Source organism: Aythya ferina, assembly GCF_964211825.1.
Source record: "Aythya ferina genome assembly, chromosome: 12".
Taxonomy (NCBI): Eukaryota; Metazoa; Chordata; class Aves; order Anseriformes; family Anatidae; genus Aythya; species Aythya ferina.
The window spans coordinates 3,675,075-3,702,534 of NC_140308.1; the positions used below are offsets into that span (position 1 = coordinate 3,675,075).

Here is a 27,460-nt window from a genome sequence, read left to right on the forward strand (position 1 = left end):
CACTTTTCATTTCACTTCCCAGAGGATTACTACTTTTGCTCAGAATAATAAACAATAACAAAGAAAGAAAGAAAAAAAAAAAAAGTAGGCTGTAAAATCTGGTGATCTGAATGGATTTAGCCCCAGCCTGCTTCAAAACAGCAAATGTTTCTGATCCCTGGTCACAAATCAGAGATAACGGACCATGGCCAGAAGCCTGCTGCAGCTGTGGGAAGGACAGACACATATAAGATGCAGAAGGGGTGAGTAGGTAGGCAGACTTCCTCGGAGACAATCCACACTTTAAGATTGTTCTTCTCCTTCAGATGTCCTTTGCTGTTTCTGTGGAAGTGTGTGGGAAGCCAGCACTGCTTCACTCTGCAGCCTAGAAAAAATATTAAGTTTCTAACCTGCTTTTGGACAGTTAAAACCAAAATGAGTAATGAAATTTAGCATGATCATATGATTAAATGTCATAAAAAGCCCAGTGCAAATACAGTGTAGGCCCTAATTCTGCCCTGAAGGTCTCATAATTTCATCCTCATTGAGTATAATTGTGCATAACTCCCAATGTCACATCTACTGGAAAAAGAGTCAACTTTGCATTTTACGTGCAATGTGAGATCTGTGAGTGATGCCAAAGAAACTTCTGTTGCTGTTTAACACAGTCAGGCTCACATACAATTTACATGAGCCAGTTATTGGCATCCCAGGAAATCTGACTAAAACCACAGAATAGTTGTTGCTCTTGCACAACCCTTTTTCTGCTCAGGCAGTATTTATCAAAAATAATTTTGAAATGAAGAGACTCATCTCACTTCTCCAAAATGTTTCTGGAAACACACAGCCTTCAGAAAACAAGGTGATACTTTGCTCTGAGACTGACAAACAGCTAAGCAAATGTTATTGTACTATTTTGTGCAGTTAGTAGAACCATTATGGTGCGAAGGATTCCTCAAATATGTGGTATTTCTTAATAGCAATGGTAAAAATGGGGACCTGATCCTTAGATGAATAACTTCAAAGTGTTACAGACAAATAGAAACACAATTCTGAGGAAGCTCCCTCATATATGTGTAAAGTTTCTCCTTGTATGAAATTGATATGTTTTCATAAATCCTAATCCATTCACTTGGGGAATGTTGAATATATCACCAGAGTGTATCACAGCCTTTCTCTTTGCCAGAACCTGAAGCACCCCGAGGAGCTGTATATATAATTTTACCAATTCTGTGATATTATATAATAGAATTGTACTCTATCCCTGTCTGGCCAGCTTGTACAATCCAGAGGGAGTGAAGCTCTGCAGAGCCTACCTCCGCTCCAGCAGTTCTGGCACATGCTGCGTGCTGTTGGCGTGCTGAACTTTTCCCAAAATTCAGGGCTGAGAACAAAAATGCATCCCTCCAGAGGCAAGGAAGGGAGTCTGAAACTCAAGCAATTGCTTCTTTTTCCACAAAATGTTTTCTCTCTATTGTAAGAGCATACCTTGTTTTCCAGTTCTTTTTAACTCCTAGGAAAGCAATCACCTCTTCTAATGGAAGTGATGGCCAAACTCCTGGGAGCACAAGCATGGCCCAAAAGAATATAAAACCTTCTCCCACTTCCTCTCTTAATCTCCACTAAATCCCCTTACATTATGTCGAATTAGATAACAGGAAGGGCATTAATATTTCTGCAGATAAGAAATAAGCTGCCCTCAGTTAAACAGCCCCTATTATTTATATCCATGTAAGCAATGATTGTGGTTTAGAAGATTCCCCTTGCCTGGCTTTTTGTTGTTGTTGATAAATCCATTTGCATATTTTATATAAACTTGTGAAGCTGCAGACACACGTTATTAGAGTAATGGGAAAAGCCTAATGTAACAAAGCTGATCCAGAATGTGGATTGAGGAATATTATATAACTATAAAATGTTTCCAGAAAGCAAGTGAATAGTGCCCTGAATCTGCGGAGATGACATCACCGCCTCCTAAGAACTTAATTCCCACAGATCCAACGTATCTTATTATTATTTACAGGGGAAGCACTGAGTGAGATTGCCTCCAAATCGCACTGTGCAGCCATTAGGCTTAGGAAGGGGTGTTGCCTGTAATGGTTTGTGTAACTGGGTTTGTGGGCTTCTCCTTTATCACTGGAGTGCTGCTGAGACGTGGAGCCCAGCAGCATCCACAGGCTTCTGAGGATGGGGATCTGAAAGTTGTTTGCTTGTTTCTTTTTTTTTTTTTTTTTTTTTTTTTTTGAGCAGCACTCCCTGTCAGGAGAGAGCACCAGAATGAAGGAGAAAAGGATCTTTAAATACTTTCTCCAAGCCACAGATGGTAGCATTAGAAAACCCATTAGACAAGGACAGTTTTTGATATGCACTTGATTGCTTGAGTCTGAACTGTAAGTATGAAAGACACAACCCCAGGTAAAACAAGATGTCTGTAGTGATTCCAAACGAGCCATTTGTGAAACCATTAGCAAATAAACTGCCTGAATCGATATTTCTTCATTTCACTCAGAAATTAATCCACGCTTCTGTGGTACAGGTCTGATTGTCCAGCAGTTAAATTAATCGTTGGTAGAAAACTCAGTATTCAAATGATTCAACCAAATATTCATTTGCCATCAGTTAATGTGTACAGCAAGAGTTCGATGAGTAACTCCTTTTTACCTACTGAAATTAGCAAGATCTAGACAAACTACCTGTAATAACTTCTTTGATGAATGGAACTTTTCCTCCTTGGCAGAGAGCACACATTGTAATTTTTCTGAATGTTCTTACTATTTTATATCGTTTGTTTTATCATTGTCCCAGCAAATGAAGGGAAATAGACTGTTGAGATGTAAATACCTGTAGTTATCCAGTCTGCATGCTTAGACTCATAAAATGCATAATTTGTATATTTTTCTGTTCCTGAGTGGAAATATATTCTTCCCCTGCAATATTTGCTAAGTATGTTCTTGCAAAACAAAGCAATTTTGCAACTAAGCATAAAGAAGAAACAGAAACAAGTTAAACAATGTTTTTCCACGCAGATTATGGCATATTTGTATTTCTGTTCAGCTGGCCCCTACACTGGGTACTCCTGCTGACAGATCTGATTTCAAGCCCTTCTCAGCCTATCCCACATCCAGAGCACATCCTTCCACTTGGCTTGCCTCGCTGTCAAAGAAACAAACCTGCCAATTTCCTGCTACACCTGCAGTTTCAGTAAACCCATTAAACACCTAGCTGCAAAGATTTCACAGCATCAGGCAGGGAGATCACGTTAATAAATTACATCTACAGTGTTTAAGCCACATAAATCTCTGCAAGACTAATTATGTGCTCAACTCCAGCTTCAACCAACATGAGGGAACATAAAGCTAGAGGAGCAGAGGGAAGGCATCTTCCCTTGCCTCCTCGCAGACACTGCCCATTTCTCCTCCCTGGAAAGAGGTCTGGCCATATAACCGATTTTTGTCCTAGCCTGAGAGAAGCCTTTTGTGTGGTCAAGTGAAGAAACAGGCTGACAGACTGTTCCCTGTGTCTAATCCTGCGAATCAGGACCAATAATCGTCTTACCTCCTCAGCAGATCTATTTTTAACGAGTGCCACCCGCTATCTGACTTTCGACCCTGACTCCAGATGTAAAGCTATTGGCTGGTGGCTAATACTGGACTTTCACTGGGGCCGTATAATCCATTAGGATTATTCAGTGAGATGCTTCCCCCTTGCTCTTACATAACCAAGGGGACCTTTCTTATTTACCATCAGAGTCAAGTATTTTCTAAATTCAGGCCTGAAAAGCTGTATGCTCATGTCTATCCATTTACAAATACAGTAAACATTCTGGACTCAGATAACTAGGCTTCTCATCTAAAGCTTTCTGCTTTTCAGTAATTGTTGCAATTAAATCTCAAATAATAACATGTCTCAGTTTTGACTAGTTTCAATTTTTCCTTGAAAAAAAAATAATAAAAAATTCATCACAGCCTAAGTCCTCTGTAACTGTTAGGGATATGACTTATAGTGCAATTACATCTGACGACAAGTGCATTTTGAAAGATACACACATACATAGACATTAACGTTGTCTGCCAGAATATCAATTTTCTTTGAAATACGCAAACTCATACTGCTTTCCTTTGACTGAAGGAAGAAATCTGTCAATGATTTTAAAGTTCACTATGAAACACCTCCCCTGTGACAAGAACTGAGTGGAAAGATTTTTCCTGTTCTCTGAAGAACTGCAAGACTTTAGAAATGTTTCATGTTGTGCATCAGAACAATCTAGAAACCCTTTGAAAATCGTCAATGACTAGAAATCAGCTTTCTTGCCATTGGTTCTATGCAGCCAAACAGTTTGATTCTTGTGATTTGAAAAAAAATATTATTCATGTTTGAAGTTTTTGAGTTTTTGAGCATATTACCTAAAATATTGAAATGAAAAATCAATACCACCTAGAAAACATTAATTTCCTTATTCTGAAAATCATTTAAAAATGAAACCAATAAATTTCTGTAAAAATTTTCATTTATCAAAGAAAAAATTCTATTATTTTCATGTCACAATTTCTCAGGGTGACCATTTCCTTAGGAATCAATAGTTCTTTAGGACTCAGTTGCCTGTGTGTTACAATGGCTGAATTGAAATAATCAACTTCAACTTGAGTAAGAGTCAGGGAGTACTACCATACCTTGGCAGCATGGCACCAGTATAATACCTAGGAAAGACAGGCAACAGTGGATGACAGCTGGCTGTGTTATCTGTTTAATGACATACACGTTTCTACACATGAATCTTACAAATATGAAATATTTCCTAATAGATTAATCAAGGAAAATATTGTTTTAATTTACAGAAATTACAAGTTTACATTGGCCAAAACTTTGACTGTAAGACTGCAGTGTTTTTTTTTTTTTTCCTATAATTTCAATTAAAAAAAAAAAGTTTTTTTTTTTTTTTTTTTTTTTTTTTTTTTTAATTTACATGAAAGAAAAAATGTTAAAAACCCATTCAGTAGATAGTCAAAAGTCTAACAAACAAAGGATTTCATAAGCAAAAGCATTACCAAAATTTATATGTCTGGATTTAACTTTTGTAACAGATAATACAATGAGTGATTTCTAGACTACATCTGTACGATGTCTTTTCCTCATGCCTTTCCATTCTGTCCTGTAGTGACCTGCACATTGCTGATGCCAGCCCCAAAACAGAGCCTGCAGATGTTTGACACATGCCCTTGCCATCCAGAGTTGCTGTGCAATCTTTGTAACTCAATCAGTGGGCTCAATCAGCCAGCTGGGGGACACAGGCTGGGTGATTGCAAAAATATGTTGCCTAGGAAACCAGAAAATCCTCAAAATGTAACATTGCCTGATGAAAAGAGTTCAGTCAGTGATTCAAATACTTTCTCTAGACTTAATTTGGTTTCAATTACTTTTTTTTTTTTTTTAATTTTGACTCTTTAAGAAGAAAAAAAAAAGTAATTTTATTTTTATCTTAATTTTTAAAACTATATCTCAAATAGTTCATAGGATTTGTGTGATGATACAAGAGAGGCTGCTGGCAGAACTGGAGGCTGACCTTCCATCTCCTGACCTTCTAGAGTTGTGCTTTAACCTTTCTACAGATAATTAACTTTGAGATATTTTTCGTAAAATCTGTGGTCCTAGTTGGAAGTTCAGCCTTTGTCATTATCATGTTTCAATGATTGCGAAGCATTGCAAATCCATGTTGTGTTTGTACCAGCTACCACAAATTAGTTACCCAGCTAAATGCAATGTGATTGCTTTATATGTTTTGTTCTTGATTGTCTCTCAATTGCCAAGTTGTAGATTTTTTCATCTTATGCATTTTAAAAAATACTTGATTAATTTTGAAGTGTTGGGTATAACATTTTCCCATGTTTTTCATTTAATATCACTTGGATAAAGGCTGGAACAAACAATTATGAGATGCAGCAAGAGATTAAGGGTGTGCAATCAGTGCCTGCTTAGCGTGTCTGGCTTGGGAAGGGCTGGAAGCAGACACCATGACGCTTGTTATGGTGCTCTCTGACTGGGGCATCACATGCAATACCCCTCATTACTTCAGTCCCTAATGGACTGGATGACTGCGTCACTATAATCTGTTTTTAAAAGAGAAATAGCCATAAATGTCTGCTGCACCAACGTCCAGGTTGGCTTTACCAAACACCTGGGTGTATTGCGATGGAGAAGCCACCATCTGTTTCTGAACTTCTTGTCCCTTCCATCCTCTGGGCCTCTAACAACAACCTCCAGGAGCAATAAAATCTGCAGAATGACTCAATGGCAGAGCAGGGCTCAGAGACCGGGGCTCAGTGGAAGATGTCACATTGCAGAGCAGGTCAAAACAACCATGCAGTCACTCACAGCTACCCACCCACTCCCCCAAATACATGAGTGTACTTGGAGGAGCTCTGGCTGTGGAGTCATCCCACAAGCATCTGTGCTATTTGCTGCACTTCATCCTCCAGAGGGCTGTGGTAATATGGGTTGTGTTTGGAGGAAGCTAATTGATGTTCCTGAGCTAAGAGGGGAATGAGAAGACTGCCTGTGAATCTGTACTATGAAACAGAAATATAAGCAATCCCAGTCATTGCATATATGGGTATGTTCATGTCATTTTCTCACATATTTTTCTACCATGAAAGAAAATAAACTACAGGAGATCCATCAGCAGCTTTATTCTTGCTGCTTCCAGCTGTGCTTTTATAAATATTGAGGATTTGGAGAATGTACGGTATTTCCTGACTCTCTCAGTCATGCTCCAGCCCAAGTGAAACTTGTGGGCAAGAGCAGCGGGCAGCACCGTAGACCACTTGTGTGGTTATGGAAGACCCTTTGCTCTGACCAGCCAAATTTTTCCTTGGCTTTTTATTTCAAACTTGGATACTCAGTTCTGGATCCCAGTGTTCCCATTCTCCAGGGACTTTTGCCTGTTAGACAACAAGCAGTAATAGTGAGCATTACCCTGTAAAAAAGCCCAACAACTTGGAGAGACTCCTTGGCAAATTCTCTACTAGAAAAAGTCCTGTTGTCTATACACTTAAAAACAAAATACATGTAATAGAGGAAGAGAGAAAGTCATGAATGACTTCCCTTTGCTGTTCAGATTCTGCTGTTTGGCTATGCTGTGCAGAATATATTATTCAAACACACACAATCCCCCCAACAAAATTCTCACAAACCTAAGGGCTTACAGGTTCAGCAGACAGTTCTCAGTGCACAATCACATGGTTGTTTCAGTCTTAAAATCTCTCTGTTAACTAAATTTACATAATCCAGTGACAGATTGTACTCTTTCTGTGGAGACAGAAGAAATAATCAAGTACAGGACAGAAAATCACAGACACCCGTATGACTTTACTACAGAGAATCCAGTTGGATTCTTGAATTACACAGAAATGTCAACAAATAGCAATAATGTAGTGAACTATGCCACGGAATGGTTTGATCTCTATTCTCATACAATGCTTGGCTTGTCCAGCTTGGGTCTAATCTTCTTTAATATCAGTGGTTAGAGAAAAAGCAAATACAACATTGGCACCAGTCTTGCAGAAAGATTTTGGTGGCAACAGAGAATTGTTCATCTCTATTTCATCCCTCATTACTTATTTCTTTGGTTGTTAAGTGGAGCAGTTGTGGAAGGAGGGCATTTTTCTTTCTATTTTTCTTGGAGAATGATTCTTTTTAAAATAAGGTCTGCTTACATACGTTACAGATCTCTGACCTGTGGCATAAAGCTAGCACATCCCTAGGACATGCAAGACCAGTGTCTTGATATTGAGCTGTTTCCCTTCCTGTTCAGGAAGCCATGGACACAAGACTCTTCTCCCTGGTATATACTTTCTCTTAATAGCAGCGGAAAAACAGACCACAATGTTTTACTTGTTTCAAATTTCACATCACAGAAATCCTCTCTGCATTAGCACAGGCTCCCCAAGCCCTGTGGAAGACATCTGTTTTGTGTAGATGATTAAATGTAGGGCTGGTAGTGTCATGCAATTCAACCTCCTTGTCCACAACAGTCAGGGGCCAGCCCCAGAAAATGCTACTTACCTTTCCCTCTCTTCTAAATAACTTAGTGAAATACTAGACGAGCAGGCACTTCTGCAGTTCAGATTTACAAACAAATGGGCAATTGTCAGGTTATCTACCTGTGCATTATAGTCACTGTTCTAAGTGAGAAAAGAACATTCAACTGTCCAAAGCCTCCAGAATGTTTGGATGAAAGGAAAAAAAAATAATAAAAATAATAAAACGTACTTTAGTGAGAGATGGTTCTGGATGGTTTTGCAGCCTTAGCAGATCTCTCCCATTTCTATCCAAACTATTTTTTTAAAATGATTTTTGACTGAGTTATTTAGTGTAATGGCACAGAATCAGCCTTCAGCCGAGAAATAGCAAGTATTTTACCAGGTTTTGTCTCCCTTGTCTTGCTTTTCATTCCCTGATCAGCAGTACCTCACTCAGTGTCTTATGGAGTAGATGTTGCAGAAGGGTTCCTGCTTCCCTCTGACACATTCAATGGTATTTTTGCTTTGCCCTTGCTTTTCTCTATCCCACATTATTCTCTCCTCCTCCTGTTCTTGTTTTCTCATTTTCCTTTGATTTTCTGTCTTCTTTATCCTTTCACTTTGTTCTGAGCTGTAGGTGCCCCGCAACACCCCTGTCCTTCCAACTGCTTTTGGTTTTCAAATCCCAGCCAGGAAGAAAGCAGGAGTGAGGAGAGGCCAGAGGGTTGTGTGCTGGGGAGCGAGAGGGAAGCCAGGAGCCAGAGGTGGCCAAACTGACCAAGGTCGGTGAGGGACCAATACACTGTGGATGTAACCAGAAAATATAGCTAAAAATGACAACTGGAGAAACTGAGGGGGCTGAGGGTCAAAACTTCCATTTAATTGCAGTATTGCCTGGACTTCTCACTCCTTTAGATCACTTCAAGTTGTATTAAATCTTGTGGTCTTCAGGCCAGCAACTTGCCCACTGACTATTATTAAGTATCCAGCTTGTGCACCTCCTGAAGGATGTGTCAGGCCCTGTTTCCACAATGGAGAAGTGATTTATTCCAACTGACACACCAGATGGACACACAGCTCTCCAAAGATGTTAATTCCAACACCCGTCCTCTCGTTTGTTTGAGGCAACCGCAGTAATGAAAATAAATGCCTCAGGCCTGACAGAAAGCAGGCGTCTGATTACATTAACAGCCAGTTTTCTAGCCAAAAGTGGTAACAAATTAAATAGCCATCTGAGATGTTAAATAAGAAAGCCATGTATTCTGGCACAAATTGCCATCTGTGGCTTCCTCACTGAGGGCTCTGTCTTCAAAGGCACTGAGAGCCCTAGCTCGGATCCAGCAAAGCATGTGAGTGAGTGATTTGTTTTAAGCATCTGTAGTACCAATGAAGCACAAGGAACAGCCCACATACTGAACATTAAGCCTGAGTATTTATCAACTTTGCTACTATGAAGCCAGAAAATACTACTGAACATTTAATATATATGTGTATGAACGAGTGCCTCTTTAAATAAAACAAGTGCCGGCTCACTTCAAGTTTGAGCTATTAGGAATGAAATCACTATTTCTCTTGCAGTAGATAGAGATAGTCCATACTGCTTTACAGCAGTTAATATTTAAACCCAAAGCATTAAAATTATGTTAATTCAGAAAGAAAATAAAAAAGACAAAAGGATGTGAATGTCTAATATGATTACTTTAGCAGACCCCACAAGCAATGTTTCTCATACAGGGCAATTTCACATTCCTGAGGTTCACAAGTTCCCGTGTAAGCGTTTGCTCTCACCAGAAACGTAGCTGAAGAACGTCAGTTCTGAAACATAAAATCCAACATCTTGAGGTCTCACAGGTTACAACCCAGGTGTTCAAGCTCTTTCCACAAGAGGCACCTTTGTGTGAAAATGTTTCAGCTAAAGCCATTGCTGCTAAATAAGGAAAAAAGCCAAAAACTGGCAGCTCCACAGGTGTGAACTACCTCTCAGGCCTGCAAGTAACATTTTCATTGCAGCACCACAGGACAGAATATATGCTTTAATGTTTCACAGCAGCTAATCACAAGATAAAACTGTGCAGTCAGTCTCTTCAATTTTATTTTCCATTTTTTTTTGGTGCTTTTCTCTCTTTCATTAAGTTCCAGGTCCAGGAATTTGTTGGTTCTGATAACTTCAGTTAATATTAAAATAAAAACAAAAATTAAAAACAATATCAAGCAATGTTAAAACTTCATGATTGCAATGGAAGTATTTAAAATGTAGCCTAAATATGCCTTTCTGAACCAAACAGGAGATACAAGTTGGAGAATCTTTTTCTCTTTTTTAAAAACAGTAATAATTCAGGAGGTTCAATTTGTGATTTAATGGCAGGTGTTGGCTTAATTCTGTTAAGCACCTGATCCCTCCATGTGAAACCCTGTTTATCCAAATGACTTGTACATGAACCAGAGCTGCTGGTGGGGTATTTCCCAGCAAGACTAAATTTTAAGATAACGGGTCTCCAAATTTCTCTGGCAAAATTCCCTTCTCTACTTGCCTACAGAGGTCCCTCTCTCTGCCATGCTTCCGAATGAAGCTTTGACTTGATGATTGTTGAAGGATATATTTCATGGTGAGTCCACACCAGCTGCTTGCTCCTTCACTGCTCATCAAGGACAAACTGCTTCTGTTCACTGTAGTAGAGATTTCTGTATTTGCAAAAAGCCATTTGTGTTCCAACCCAGGGACAGCTGATCCCAGCAGAGTAAGGGAGAGGAAGGTTGGCAGCTGAATTACCATGCCATGCAACATTTTTCTTTGGCTACTGGGATGGGCTAAAATCCCCTTGGCTCACTGATAAATCCACACAAAATACAAAACTATCTAATATGTCAGACAATCTGTAGGGTTCTTCTGTACTAATTCTACAATATTAAAAAGTATTTATAATATTTTCATTATAAAGGCTTTGTCAACCTGACCCATGGACACACAATTTGATTTCATTGACTTTCAGCACTCATAAGTCTCTTGATTGTCTTCTGCTGCTTCAACATGTGCTTTATGGCATCATTAAGAAAATAAACTGGCAAGACCTGCTAACTTTGCTGTCATCCTCACCTGCTTAAAATTCAATTTATATTTAATAACTTTGAAATGAAGAAGATGCCTTTGGAAGATGCTTTTTGGAAGATGCCTTGGAGTAGACTATGGGATTAAACTGTTCTACTATACCAGATTTGTTAGTCTTTATAACAAAGAATACCACAGTGACTATGCTGCATGTTTATCGTACCACCAGGCAGATACTGGTCCTGCAGTTCCTCGCAATCCCATGGCAAGGGCACTCAGCACAATTTATACATAAATATATATATTTTGTTGCTGTTGTTATTGCATTTTTCTTAATAGATGGTCCCCCATTCCAGATGTCTATAAAAATTAGAGCATCTGAGTAATTCAGTTCTCCCAAGTACTAGCACTGTGTAAGCAGAACAGATGGCCAGTCCTACAGCCTTGGACGTACATTCTCCTGACGTGAGAGATGGAAACTGCAGTACAGGAAAAGTGAGGTACTGGGCTTTTCATTAGCTTTATCGGTTGACTGACATTTTGCTGGAATAGTGAGGCTATTTCTGGTTGCCATGTGTGCTGCTGCTCATACCTAAAATGGAGATGAAGTTTCACAAAGATGTAAAAACTGTCATGATGCAGCAGACAACATAAGGATGAAAGTGTAGACAGATTACAAAAGAGACACATCTCTTTAATTTAATATTGAAGGGCATTCCTATCAGCATTGGCAGTGAGTCAACACATTCTGCTCCATGACAAAATAACCAATACTCTCTGTACAAGGAAGCGGTATTATATAAGTAGCAACAAGTGATAGTAAACTTCTAATATATATAAATAGATGTAAAAGGTTTCTTGCATCTAATTTTGTAGATGAGAAGCTTTAGATAGGTTTACATATAAAGAAACAATATCTAGACAGTCAATCAGGTGTCAAGATTGCAGTGCCTATCATTAAGTAAAGGCAAAGAGCCAAGTTTTCTCCTAACTTTCATATTATTGAAATTAAAAGACAGAAGAATAAATTTGGCCCTGCCATAACTTTGTGATTTAGCATCTCTGATCAGTAACAGAACCATCCCAAGACCTTTCAGCATCTTTGAGAAAAGAAATCTTAAATTTGTGGCTGCATTAATTTCTTCTATTATAAAGGAAAAATGTGTCTATTTCCAACACAATAACCTTCTCTGATATGTGGCTGAAATCACACACATTTGGTTAATTTTCATTGCTGATTTTGACCCATATTCACCCAATTGTACACTTCAAACTAAAAGCTTTAGTTAGAAGTTAAGTTTCTCCTATACTTCTAGAAGGGATGACTCTAAATCTTGCTCCATTGCTCACATTAAAGCTGTGTCGACATATGAAATGACTGGAGGGTGCTTTATGCTGCCTCTCATACATGATACTTGGCAACAATATGCAGCTTAATGCCTCCGTGGCTGGGAAAGTGAGAAGTAAGAGTTCTCCTGTGAATGCTTACAGATATAGTCATAACATACAGCCTCGGTAGGACCTGGGTCAGTTAATTTTATAAAGATCATTTACAATCCAGATGTTTTTCTGCCAGCTATTCTGTGTTCAAAAATGATTACATCTATTCCTAGCCACGGTAATATGTTATGCAAACCAGTCTCTGCTTTGCAGACTCCGCATGTTACTGGGTTGCTCGAACTGTTGCAAACACTACACAAACATCCTCAATGGTTTGATCCTTCCTTAGAATGGTACTGAAATTTCCATTACTTCTAAAAGTGCAGGATAAAGCTCTATTTTGCTGGTTTTGGACCCCCAGACTTCTGTGCGAGGTGCTGCACAACACCACAGCCTGAATTATTTTGGTGTCTTTGGAAAAAAAAACAGACCCACAAACCAAAACAAATCAAAACAAAAACAAACAAGAGAAACCCAAAAACATTGTAGCCCGGGGTTGTAAAGAATATTATGGCCTATCTCTTGAAATAAGAGCACAGCAATAACACTGACAGGAGGTCTGGAAAGCATCACTTACAAGGAAAGTCTGGATCTGGGAATGTTTCATCCAGACACTAAAAGAAGTTATAAAAGCCTTAAGCTACACAAGATGATTTTGCTGACTGCTTTCCTCCTTGCAGTTCTCCATATCCACTGGTGATGGACAAGAAAGAATGGTCTTGAACTACAAGAACTGAAAATAAGAGCAAAGCCAACAACTGCCTTTCTGCTGTTGGAGCTCCAGCAGCACTGAAATAGATCAATAGGGGAACTTCTGAGTTTACCCTTATGGCCGTAGAGGGGGAGTGGACAGCAAGGGAGCAACGTAGGCAAATAGCTGCTAGAAATGGCATAAAAATAATTAAGCCTGCTGTGGGATCGTGATATGTGGCCTCTAGAAGTACCCTCCCACTCTATTTTTTTATTATTCTGTGTTAAGTATAACTGGAAGATTTCTGCAGTCCTTCCAGGTGGAGATGATTCTGTGACCGAAGGCAACAGCATTTCTCCCAAGGAATCTCACCCAGCAACAGAGGATGTATGGGCTGTGCTAACTCTCCCTCTGAGCACCAAGGAAGTAATTCATTTAAAGTGCAGCATTAAGCATCTCCTCCCTCGGTTTCTTAACAAAAACGGTTGTAATAAAAGCATACTGTTAGGTACTCAGATGTCTGTGGGACGGTCTAAAACTAAAATGTTTTACAATGAGATTTTTTTCCTATTTATTTCAATCCATAAACAATTCCCAATCCCACCTGATGTTTATAAACCACCACAGTCACATTGTCCTCCATCCTAAAGAAAACAACTACTGTACATGCACATTTTTCTGCAGCATGTGTATTTTTTACCAGCATGTAGCTTATGAACTGGGTGCTTGCCAGACTGCTGGTGTTTCAAAATTTATCACATGTCCCCTTGTTCTCTCTGAGGTACTTGTGTTATGCTGGAATTATAATCCAGGTATTTCATTTTGCTCTGTTATGTCATGTATTTTAGAAAGACCTTCAAAGAAGGATTAAAACAAAACAAAACGAAAAACCTATATATATATAGTAGTTTGGAGAATATCACTGATGCAGATAACGTGCTCTTGATATACCTGCTTCTATCTGCTTTACAATTTCATTATTTACTCTTAATATAATACATGAATTGATATAAATTCCTGTGGGAGATTTGTTATGGTGAGGAAACTAACCTCTGAGCCAACTCACAGTGAAAGAAGCACATGCTTTAGGAAACCACAAGGTAGTGGGATTGATACAAGACCAACGGGATCAGTTATGTGACCAGAATAGTAGCAATGCTGGGAGACTGTCACATACTCTGTGTTGTAAGTACTTAAATTCTAGTATACTGCAAGAATACCGTGTATTCAAGATGAAAAATGTTGGTTGAATCACGCTCCGCAGAAGCCTTTTGAAAAGTAAGAGAAGAATAATCACATATCAGATGTAATTATACTTCTGGAGGCAGCCGTACTCACACAACTACCTACCTCATTCAACAACTACAGTAAGTGTTGCCTGTGGACGTACTGAATGGCAAATGAATGCCTGGGCACCTTATTATTCCTAGTCGTTGAAACAAACGCTTTTATATTTAATTATGGCAAAGAACAGTCAGAAGAACTCGTCAGAAACAGAGAAAAATAAGCAGTAGTTTCTTTCAGCTTTAAGGGCACTGTGTTGCCAGAGCCAGGCATACAGAAAACCAATACAGATCACACAGTCCAGGTCACCTGTGTTAGCAAGTAACCTGCAGACAGCACACTGCCCTGCAAAGAGCATCAGTTTTAGTAGCTGAGCAGCTTTTAGTACTTAACAGTGCCATCTCAGTTTGTCTTGTCTCCTGCCTAAATAGCTAGAGTTTGCTTGTACATTTCCCTCACAGATCTTTTCTTAAGCACACTATAATGGTTAAAAATATAAATCTCTCTCCCAAGTTCAAAGAAAAAATAGCACTAAGGAAAAAAATATGTTCTTAAGTGACTCCAAAGGCAACATATTATAATTGCTACTTAAATGAACTGCAATACTGCTCAGAACTCTGAATTCAGACCAGAAATTGGGTGTCATTATATCACGTGTTGTAGGAGATGCGTGCCAGTTGTACCAACTTGATGAATGTGTCAAACAGAGTAATTTAATTTATTAACTTTTGCCTTGATCACTATTTTGCTGCTCCTCAGACACCATCATTAGAAATTAAAGCACTAGAAATGAGAATAAACCCATCAATAAAGTTCACTTTTACTATGAACACTTAGAAAACTCCACTGGAACAATAACCTCACTCTGAAGTGTCTTATCAGAGTCTTTCTTGCATTGAACAACAGCTTTAGATGAGCAGAGATTACTAATTTTCTATTGGACCACACAGCAATTAACTTTCTTCTAGCTGTGAAAATAATGATATACCAGATGACACTTTTCTAATAAACAAGTTAATGAAATTATTTTCAGTTTTAAAACCAGTGACTAATTTGCCATGAGTCTTAAAGGATAGCTACAAAAAAAAAAAATGCATAATAAGTAACACTGGGAATGTTCTAAAAATCCTTAAAATGTCTTTTGTTTTGATGTGGGATGTGGGTGTAGTGGAGAGCAGCTCCAGAGAGGCCCCTGGTAGGGATGGGGCAAGAGGAACACACTAAAAAGCACAGCTTCAGCCTAGAGGAGCCCTAGGTTACTGATAACTGTGGTGGGTGGGAGGTCTGGATGGTGAAATACCATCCTTACCTTTTGGGCAGCAGGGTGTGAAATACCAGAAACACAAGTACAAACCACAAGTGTGCCCTGTTCAGGATAGCCCATCCAAGAAGTACCACAGTCATCTCCAGTTTTTAAGTGGTCCTGCAGTCAATGTTTTTCGTTAGATTTACTGCAACTATTCTGTAAAAGATAATATACATGTAATACATGCACATATGTGACAGGTACAGTGTCACATAAACTTAGACACTAAGACTTGCATGACTCAAAGTCCCTACAGTTAAACAAATACCACCTAATAATATAACTGCTAGAATGTTGTGGTCGTTTTGCTGAGCAATTTTGTAGCTGCTGGACCCAGGCTCATGACAGTCTGAGAGATGGGCAGAAGTACATGTTCCTTCTTATTCTTTTCAGACTCAAATATAATCCTGAAGATGTTAAATATTTATGATACTAAATATTTAATTCTTCCACCCTGCTGTCCTGGATACTTCTACATTCAACAAAATAGGCAATGGGAAAAAAAAAAAAAAAAAAAAAAAAAAAAAGTTCTAACCTATGTAAAAAGTTAAACACAAAAAATGTGTTCAGAAAACAGAGATATTTGGGAAATAATAGCTTTAGTCAAATGGTGATAAAGTATTCCATATGAATTGGAGATGAATATTACAAAGGCCTGACAAGGATAAACAACTTTTTTCATTGTACAGTAACTCAAAGAGAACTGAGTGTCAGAGTCAGCTCATTTCACAAACTTGAACTGTTAGATTTAAAATTTGGATCCAGATTTAATTTTAGAGCTCTTCATACTTCTGAGTCATACACCACAGGCCTGCTACACTTTATTAACATATACTTTTCTTTCTTGCAACATCCAAGCCAGGGATGGAAGTCATTAGTAAAACTCACAAATGGGCAACCAGCCTGTCACATTTGGGTTTGATGTATTGAAAATATAAAGCTACAGAACCTCAGGTGAGACAGATTTCCTATTTATTTTTATTTTTTTAAACATCTTATTCACAGAATGTAGAAATGTAAGAGAGAGGTATAAGACAGTGCATTAAAAATAGATAATATCAGAAAACACAGACATAGGAAACTGCCTGATGGGAATTTTCAAGCCAAGCGCTGGTGACTGCCATGTCCCAGGAGCAGGCCTCAAACCAGATTTTGGAGACTTTGCAGGGTTGCAAACGAAGGAGCACCTGCTTATGAAAGGATCTACTCCCCTCCAAACAGATGGGAGAAGGATATTAAGTACTGGTGTTAAGATATTTATCCTTGGTGTTAAGGATATTAAGACCTTGTATGAGGGAACAATTACTTTATGAAATACATTTTAAGAACCACTAGTCTGAGTCCTAAATTCTCTCTTCTCTTTAGAAACTTATTACATAGGGCATCCAAATCTTCTTGCACTTGCAGTTTTTACTGGTCAGCCTTTATGTTTTCCAAAAACATGAGCCAAAATTATCCGCAAATCCATGAAAAAATGTTCATTTCAGTATGCTGAATATGAAAAACACATGAGCAAACATCCTTCAGATATATTATTAAAATGAAAGCAATAAAGTTTATCCAACTCTGCAAACATAAAGAAACAAGCCAACAAAAAGCCAAGCAAATAAGAGGCTAGTTTAACCTTGGCAGTTTCAGTGAAGCATTTCTTACATTTCCAGACATATGAATGATGCTGAATTAATATATAGGTCACATTTGAAAGCCTTGCTCCAATATTAGGCCTTTGAATATAATATTATATTCTTCTTTCTTTCTCCGACTCTCTTCCACAATCCTGGGATATATGAGGTACTTCTAGTCCTTTAGATATCCAAGGTTTTATTCGCCTTGATATAGCTGCAACCTCTTCATTGGGTCACTTATTGCAATACCAGAATATGTTATTCTCATTACACAGTGATCAACAACAAGAGTTCGGAGCTCTTAGGGAGGTATTAGTTAAGAGCAAAACATCTCGTAGAATGGTTTAGAAATACTATTCTTGGAATTTGAACTGACAGGGTAAAATGCCCCAAGTGATGAAATTTCAGAGATAATTTCATTTTCAGTATTTGATATGAACCCAATATATGGTTCTTGGAATTTTCATGTCACGCTTTTAAATTTAAATATTGATTTTTTAAAATGAAGTATTTTATGAAATATTTAGAGTACAAAATGTAAACAACATTTCAAGATATGTAAAACATATATAGACTCAACTACTTCAAATATTGTGATTCTTTTTTTTCTCTTCACAACCCCATGCTGCCACGTGCTTCACATTTGCACCCATACACCAATAGATCACACACTCAGTGGGAGCTGTGGCAGGAGGGAGGACTGACCTTTGCACCAGAGTGAGCAGTATTCATGCTTGCATGAGGCTTTTTGTTCTTTTGCCTAATTTTGGATGCTGGAACTGATTTTGTTCTGACCAGTAGGGCGTAGGCAGGAAATCAGTTTTTGCCAAACAACAGACTGATTTTCCAAAAAGCTGTTGGCATAAGTAATATCCTGAAAAGCAGCTCTGATTGTGGCACATGTTCAGCTCTGACCCTACCGAAACATGATGGCAGGAACCTGAACCACCAGATGTGGCTTTGTTTCTCAACACAGCTAGTTTGCACAAACAAAAAGATTATCAGTAATAACAATTTAAAATTTCATTTTCATTCGTATCTTTTTCTTCTGTCTGCTAAAAATAAAATTCATTCATTTGACCTTGTTTACTGAACCAACTCCTTTCCATATGGACCAGACTCCCATACCGTATTTAGGGAGTGAACTAATGAGAATTGTAAAGAGACAGAGACAAAGTCAGGGATGGAAGATTCAGCTGACTTCTACTCAGCTGCAGATTTTGCTCCGAGTCAATTTGAGAACAAAGAGGAATGGTCAAATATTTTCTATTGTAGAACAAAACAAAGTCATTCTCATCCTTACTCCTTGTGCTGAATTTAAACTGAGTTTTGAATCCAGGAACTCTCTACAGATGCGTGTGGAAGGTGCATCTTATTTTTCAATCCCCACTGGACTTGGGCATGGGGTAAAGAAGCAGAAGCAAAGCACTGGGCTCCTTGGGAGCTTAACGAGCTCAGGTACCTACAGAGGGCAGCTACCTCCAAATGGGGATGAACACTGAATGTGGTTTTTAGGACTGTAATTCTGGTTTAAGTCCCTAACTTCCACCACCCACCACCCATCCAACTGCTTCAGTCTTATCTTGAGCATCAGAATCATCCTTTCTTGCTCTGGCTCTGCCCATTGAACAGAGTGCAGGAGCACTTCCACATTCCTTGGTCCAGGTGCACTGGGATCTTGCACTGCAGCAACATCTGCCATGTGGAGGGCTTCTCACACATTGGCTCCCAAGGAAGGAAACCCTTGTGTGCAGGAGGTACAATAAGCAGCGTTCAGTGAGGGGACAAGAATCCCGGTGAGTACCATGGATCACTCCAGTAAGGAAGAAAAGCTGCAATGCACCTCTACAGGAGAAATGGGGATAAGAGTTCTTTACACTTCCTGAGATTGCAAAGGTATTACACTGAAGCTGGAGAGATGCTCAGATCCTGTCATAACAGACCCACACAAGCACCTCAGATTGGAAGAATGTCATTTCTAGACAGCAAACTGTCTTTCCTTCCTTTGCTATCAAAGATAATCTTCAGCCTTTATATAGACAGCTCATTCACTAGGACTTTCTAAGCAATTTTGCAAATCTTTCTACAATTCTGCCCCAGAGATACTTAGCACAGGAAAGCAAATTGGATGAGGAGCCATATTACACTGCTCTCTTTCCTCATCTTCCCTTCGACTAAATGTTTAATACGAGCACAATCTGCCAATGTCACCCACATGACAGTGTTCTGCATCTGTGTGGCCATATGACTGCTTAATCTGTCTGTTTCATAAGATAATTACTGAATGAGAAATTAATATTAGCATAGTAAGTCATAGCATGTCTAAACTAGTCAAGTTCAGATATAATTTTGCAAGGAACATTGAACACGGGTCCTTGCCAGTGAAGGAAATAATACTTTCATTCTTAACAAAATGTTCCTTCACGTGTTTTCTTTGAATATAGTTTATGCCTGTAACCAAAAAACAGTGCTACTAGCCTGCAAACCAAGAGGTGGTTGGCACCTCCTGATGTTATTGTGCTGACACGGTGTGAAGGAAACCCCAGCCTCAGGTTTCTGCATTGTTAGCTGACAAGGGCAGGAAGGAGGATTCAAGGGCAAGGCAGAAGAGCAAGATCATCTGCTAGGCAAACAACACCAAGCAGGCTGATTTAAAGCAAACACGATACTATTGAAGAGTTGGGCTCTCTGATGACAGACAACCTCCTTCTGGAACAGTACTTTCCATGACTGAGTCACTAGTTTTAACACTGATCTCTTGCTGCTCCTGATCCAGGAGATCTCAATCGAACCACTGCTCTTTGTTTAAACCATTAATAAGGAATTCAACATGAGCAGGACTGTATATTAGAAGGATGATAAACAGTCTTTGAGAAGGGAGGTATTTTCCTTCATTAAATGTCAAAGGAGAACAGTTCCAAAAAACTATGCAAAACCAATACCTGTGTCATGTGGTTCTACTAATTAAAAAAAAAAAAAAAAAAAAAAAAAAAGGAGTATTCTGCAGAATAGGAAATAGGAAAAGGTCTTTGAGGTGATCCCCAAAATTCATGCCTTGTCCCCTCTTTTTTTCTTTTTCTTTTTTCTTTTTTGCTAAAGAGATGAGCACTATCCATTTCCAGGGAAGATACCTGTCCACAGCTGAAATAACCCAAATGTAGATACCAGGTATGGCTCAGAAGTTGACTGATTTAATAACAAATAACACATAAGTAACTAACAGCTTTTCCTTAAAAACAGCAAGATGAGCAACAGTAGAACCAAACTGCAAAAAGCTGAAGTAATAAAAGATAATAAGATTGGCAGTAGCATATTCTTTAGATGCTATCAGTAACAGCATTAAAGGCAGAAATACAGCTAAATGCTTTTTCATGAATATGATGTATTCATTTGTTTTGCAGTGACATTACTTTGTACAAGTGTTATGAACAATTGAAAAAACATTAAATATACAATTTAATAAAAATACTTCAATGCAATAAATACATTTGAGCATCTCTGGCCTGGTTTCACTTCAGTCTCTTTTAGTTGGTATAACGTTATGGCATATAATAGCTTTGATCATCAGGGGATATGTCAGATGCAGAAATGAAGTTACAACTCGAAATGATTCCAAAAAGTCACAACTTGCTACCTTTTGCAAGGTGTCAGAGAAAGTCAGAAAGTGGAAGAAATCATGTATCTCTATTTCCATCTAGATAGGAAGACAAAGTATTAGGCAAAAAGCAAATATCAAGTTAATTAACATTTGACAACATCATTTAAAATACTCCCAGACAGAAATGATCAAGAAATTAACATCCAAAATCCAGAAGTACACAGACAAGAAGTCATGGTTCACTATTCTTCAGTATGTGTATTCATTTTACTTCTAGCATGGGGTAGATATTCCTGACTCCACAACTTCATATTCTTGATGGAAAGTATCAGCAGTGAATACTAGCATAAAAATCAAATACTAGTGTCAGTGGTGTAAACTCAGTATTTTCTGCTCCACTATGGACAAAGTTTGATGTGGGAGAAGTAAGGTGCAACTTACACAATAAAACTACCTTGGACTGCAGGGTGAGTGCATCTGCACCAAATTTTATCGGTTTTTATGCATATATCAAAAGAAAACTTCCCTAACACCTGATTGCTTTAGGGTACTTGTATTGAACTCACAGCATATCACTTTAATTGGTTTACTGCAATGCTTTCTCAGACAAGTTCAAAGTTCTCTCTGCTTCATAAACACTGCAGAGCATCCTCCAAAAGTTACTTTTTATTTATTTATTTATTTATTATTTCTTTGTTGAGGAACTCCTAGAGCTTCCCAGCAGAACTAACCCCCTTATGTACAGGTCTTGTGCAGACATGTACTGAGAGATGGATCATCTCCCAAGGGTTTTAACCTACAGAGAGAAGAAAGTCAGAGCATAAGTACCGTCATTATTCTACAGATGAAAGGCCAAAGCACAAAGGGTCGGATTTTCATTTAAGTGCATGCCTGGGGGAGCAGGAAGCAAAATGAGGCTAAACTCAAACATGTTATTTGATATCCTCGGGTAACAATGGAAAGCTATGCATAGATTAAGCATTAAAGGATTAAAATTAAGTTTCTTTGAACACACCTGATAGGACAAATAAACAGCACAGCAGGTAACTGCTTCACAAAGGTGAAACTATGGCAATAGCCTCATGTACTCTCAAAACTAAACTATCCAAAAATTAGTTCAACTTTCTTTTCCCTTGTGTTTTTATCTGAAATGAGTGCTACAAAGAACAGCAATAAAATCACTTTACTGACAATTATATATTGAACTGTGAGGCTGCTAACTGAGCAGGTTAGGGTTTCTGTATAAAAATCAAACATAACAATAATGATAATAAAAAAACTTGCTCTGGATTTTTTTTCTTTTTCCTTATGAACAATGTCTTGTAAATAATAAGTCAACTGGAATTTTGGGGGCTTTCTCATGAATATAGCACCTAAAGTGAGTTAGACATGAGAAAGGATTTTTATAGTCCTCCTTCATGTTAACAGAGGATGTAACATAATAAAATCAACATGATGGATAGATTATATTTTTATCCTTAAGACAGCCTAAACTAACTTCACTGTGGCCAAGTGTACCTGTAGCAAAAAAGGAGAAGAGTTGCTGATATTGTGACAGGTTCCCCATGACCTTGTCCTGTGAAGGGTATGACAAAAGGACAGCCGTGAATTCAGGAGCGTGCAGGGCCCTGGCAACTGGCTGAGATGGTCACAATTGCTTTGATGCAACCAGAAGAGCTCTAAAAGGGCCACTAGTAAGTCAGCACTCTGTATGCTCGGAATGCCTGGGATCGGTAATTAAAAATTGATTTTTAAAACCTTGAATGTAGTGGAAATGCAAAGATAATAGTCCCACTCCTATCTTCATATTGCATCTTCAAACAGAAGAGATTTCCCCTTATCGCAAATTCACTCCAACTTCCATATACCAGGCATATAAAATCATAACATTTATCAAACAAACACTAAGTGTTGTGCATAACTTTTTATTAGACTTGTGAATGTCATGAAATGAAAATGTTCAAAATACATGGTAATGATATTAACACTCCCTCCCTACAGGCTTTTTTGCACAGCATCTAAAGCCCAGCATTACCTTGTTGTAGTCTAAAATATTCAGCTTTGGCCCTGGCCTGAAAACATATGGTCCTTCTCTTTCTTGAACAAGTACTAACAGATTTTTCTTGTCCTGTCCATATGAACATGTTCTAATAACTAACAGGACAGCATCCTGCATGAGTAAAATGAACAGAATGATCCTGGGACAGAGGTGAACAGGATCTGGCCTTTACATTGCAGTATCGGGCAATTGGCCAGTTAATGACAACTGTGGGAATTCACTCAGAGTCTCTCGGTGAAACCAGAGACCCAGTTTTGCCTTGAAAGTGGTAAATGTTTTCAAACACTGCTGAAGTCCAAACAAACCCACAGTGCCTGGCTTAGTCTCTTGCATGTATTTCAAGGGCAAGCTTTCTGAGACAACAACCATCTGTTTGTCCTGTGTTTCTACCAAATAAGAGGGTGTTCAAGTCTATTCCTTGGATTCTTAAGCTCTGCTGTAACACCACTAATGACTGAGCAATAGCAAAAACAATCTTGTCTTATATACCAGAGAACCAGCATTGATTTCTAGACAATTCTCATGTAACAAAACACATTTTTTTTCTGGAAATTATTGAACTATAATGTAGCAAAAGTATCACAGAAAGAACATGGCAAATTATGAGATAATAATTTACATGAAAATAATAACACTTCCGTAACAGTAAAATAATTATCTGCCCTTCACAAATGTGAATCTGGAATCTATGAGTCCTGGCAAAGTCCTGCAGCCAGCCAAAATATGTTGGAAAATGAAGCTTTACAAGGTTATTTCTTAAAATTATGATCTCATCCTAAAACCAGGAAAACATCATACCATTTTTCCTTTCTCCAATCAGATTTAGTTCTTTCTTTCTCATACCACCAGTAATGAAGTACTTGCAGTGCTCTCCATATCCTTGGGTATCATCACAGAACTCTGCCTGAACTTGGTGACCAATTCTGTTGACAATGCACAAAAAGGAAGGTGATTTAGCTGCTTTTCTCCTAGCAGGATTGCTTCTGCAAAGCTGGAGGAGAGCAGCATTGCCAATAACAGCAGCAGTTTGAAGTTCAAGCTACGAGTCAGAGATGCTGAGTAAAGTGGTACAATTTTTACCTTAGTCATTGTTTAGAGTAGACTCTGCTTTCAACTGATGCCCTCAGATAATCTTGTGTTTAGATCACATCACCTCAAGTGCTCTCCTTGTTTTTATCTGCTGATGCATTTAAAGATGAAACAAGTAAGCATCTGTATTGTTTTTTCAATCTTTTGCAGTAGCATATGATCAGCAAAACCTGGAGGAGAACACAGGCAATAATACACCATACTATCACCAAATGAATAAAAAGATGTACTATATTACCTGGATCCATCAACATGGACTGATACATTGAAATGAGGCCTGAGAGGAAAACAGGCTGGTGGAAGTTCTTGTCGAAAGGAAAACTGCTGCAGAAGTAGTACAAAATGGCAACACCAAGAAACCACAGCAACAATCGGAGAGTTGCAGGGCTATGAAATCTCGTTATGTATAAGATTAGGAAGCAGGGAGTTGAAGTAGGCCATCCAGAATGATACTCAAGCAACTTGGCTGATATTTCTGCTTCCTGTTTTACTTGATGAGCTTATGCCAATTTGAGTTATTTTATATTATAGATAAAAATCTTTTCATATTTCTAATCCCTTCAGCAGATTAAATGTTGTTAGAAGGAAAATTTTCATCCCTACACAAAGCCTGGATGCAACCATTGAGTTTAGTTATCTAATTGAGGTTGTCAGGGTTGAAAGATTGTCCCTTTTGGCTAGCTATATAGTCAGAAGAGAAGGGCAAAGAACAGGAGAGAGTCAGGCTTTCTGAGCCTGATATCCTTTTTCTATCACCCTCTAAGTAGCTTCTTGTTTTCTGCTATCCAAATAAATAGCCTGGAATGACCACATTTCAAATCACTCTCCTTTCTTAACAGAGATGGCTGAGCCAAGTGCTGCTATCTACTCAAGTCTCTCTGCAACACTTTTAGAAAGGAAAGTTCTAAACAGCAAAATCTTGGAGGCAGAATTTGTCCTGTTCAGTCCATAAATAAAATGTCTGCACTAATGTAAAGTTACCAAGGAACTGAAGTTTCTACAGCCCATGTATAAAACAAGAACTTACCAGAGGTAAGAAAGCATTTCAACAAAATACAATGATAATATCTGTTTTCCCCAAGAAAAAGGGTGCTTGGAGACATGCTTATTGTATTTTATTTTATTTTTATTTTTTCTGTGAAATGGTTAAAATGAACTACAAGAATTCTGACTTCAGTACACGAAGAAATATCACAGCCACAATGAGCCTTCAAATTCCCTTTTCCCTCTCACTCGCTGCCATACATTTATATGTAACACAACTGCCTAGTTATTTCCCTGGCAGGCAATAAGAGACCAAGTGGTAATTAAGTTACCTCACTTGAACGTCAGGTGTATTTTGAGCCACGGTAATATCTCAGCATCTCACATACCTTTCATGTCCTATTGTTTAATTATCAAAGGAGCAATGAAAAGGAGAACAGGAATGAGGTGTAGATGAATATGAATTATTGAAAGAGACTAGGAAGAAAGCACTGCAGAAACAGGAGTATCTGTCATTCAAGCTCTGCATAAGAGGCCTTAAAGAACAAATGAGAGAAGTGAATGTGAAAATGCTCTGACTGGTGTTTGTACTGCTCAACAGAGAGTAGGGGGTGTTTGAGCTCCTGCTCAGCTTTCCTCTCTGCAACATGGGGAGATCCAACATGGGGGCAATGCCTAACAGTACCCAACAGGCACTCCTGGTTTCTACACAGCTTTGTCGTGTTGTCATGGCTTCAGGAGGGACCTCAGGAGAGGACTGTGGGACCCTGGCATTTGCCAACTCCCCTCTGTCTGACCAGCCCTTCAGCACCATTATTTCAGTGCAGTGCATCCTGCCCTTTGTTAACCCAAGGGTAAAATCTGGGTCAACATTCTCTCCTGCTTACCCCAAGGGCTTTCACACATCGAGGTCAGCTTCTGGCTGCTAACAACTCCTGGCTGGGCAAGGCCTTGGGACATAAGAGCAGCTTCACTGGAAAAGTTCCCCTCCACTCAGGAGCTGAAGTATTCATTTATTTATTTAAGATGTTTTAGTTAAGATGTTTTCTGTCACCTATCCTGAACATATAGGCTGACTCTTTGTGGCTTTACCTGAATCATTCAAAGCAATTATTTTCTTTTGCTTCATGTTAACACCCATATAACAACTGTGGATGGTTATCATGTCATTCATAGTCTCTTAAGCTCTGTTTTTATTTCTTTTTCAAATTTTGGCCTGAAAGACCAAAATTTAATGTCTTTAAATAATTCTGCAAACACCACCCCTTTCACATTCTACATATCTTCTTCAGATAATGAAATGTAAAGCAACATGAACTGAAAACTTAACACTACTTCAATTCAATCCACAATCCATCATCTTTTAAAATGTCTGTACAAGCATCTTTTGACTTCTTGGTGGATGGACTACATGAATGGGGTCACTTTATGTTTTGCTTTATGCTAGCTGCCCCATCATATTAGAAAACCAAACAGCATTTCTGCTTTCCAGACATTTGTTTATCTCTGCATTGATCTCTCTTCATACTTTATGGCTATTTTCCTTTAGATTATCCCCCTACACTGGACATATTAGTCTGTTTTTCCCCGTGTTCAGTCTAATTTTATTAATGCCTACCATTTTCTGTAATCTCCCTAGATCTATCACTGTCTCTCTATCTATCCTCCCAGACTTTTCCCTTGATTTTATCATTAGTTAATGCATATCTGTAGTGTTTACAACAAAAGTTGGGTTATAAATGTGAATCACTTATCCATTCATTGCCCAGCCACCGAGAGTCAGACATTTTCCAAATCATTGTACTGACAATTTTAACATTACAATAAATGAAACATTTTTCTGATTATTTTTCCTCTCCAGTATTTCAGCACTTGCAGATGACAAATCCTCTGACTTTCCAGGAGAGAAGAAGGTAGAGAATACAGATTGAAAACAGAGTGACCAGTTTGCAAGAGGTAATGGCCCAGAATGTCAATGTTGTGTGGGAAAGCTCACAAGGGGCACTTGTACGTTCCTAATCCTTGTGCAGTTGCATGTCAAGACAGCCCCCTAATGTACCTTAGAGTAATTAAAAAGTTCCTCTACATGAAGAGCTGACAAAACAGCCAGAAATCAGGGAAAAGTGAAAAATACCATTTTAGTGGAAAGTGTCCATCTTTTGTCAGCTGGACAGGAACCTGAGCAATGATATAGGTTTTGTACTACTGAAGCTTTTTATTACTGAAACCTTGTAGTTCTGCAGGCTGAGAGGGGTCGCTAATGCAAATTTCCTTAATAAATAATTAAATAAATAAATAGAGAAAGAGCTTGTAGGGAATAAAATTCAAACCAACGGCTTACTTT

The 27,460-nt window shown here is 38.4% G+C and overlaps 1 long non-coding RNA gene across 1 annotated transcript in view; it reads right to left on the reverse strand.

Moving 5' to 3' along the window:
* The window catches only part of LOC311443353, a 48,724-nt gene that overhangs the window by 12,705 nt on the left and 8,559 nt on the right, over nucleotides 1-27,460 (reverse strand). Inside the window, exon 3 of the long non-coding RNA XR_014697235.1 lies at nucleotides 23,842-23,966. This is a non-coding gene — a long non-coding RNA (uncharacterized lncRNA). The remainder of the gene's footprint in view (nucleotides 1-23,841; nucleotides 23,967-27,460) is intronic.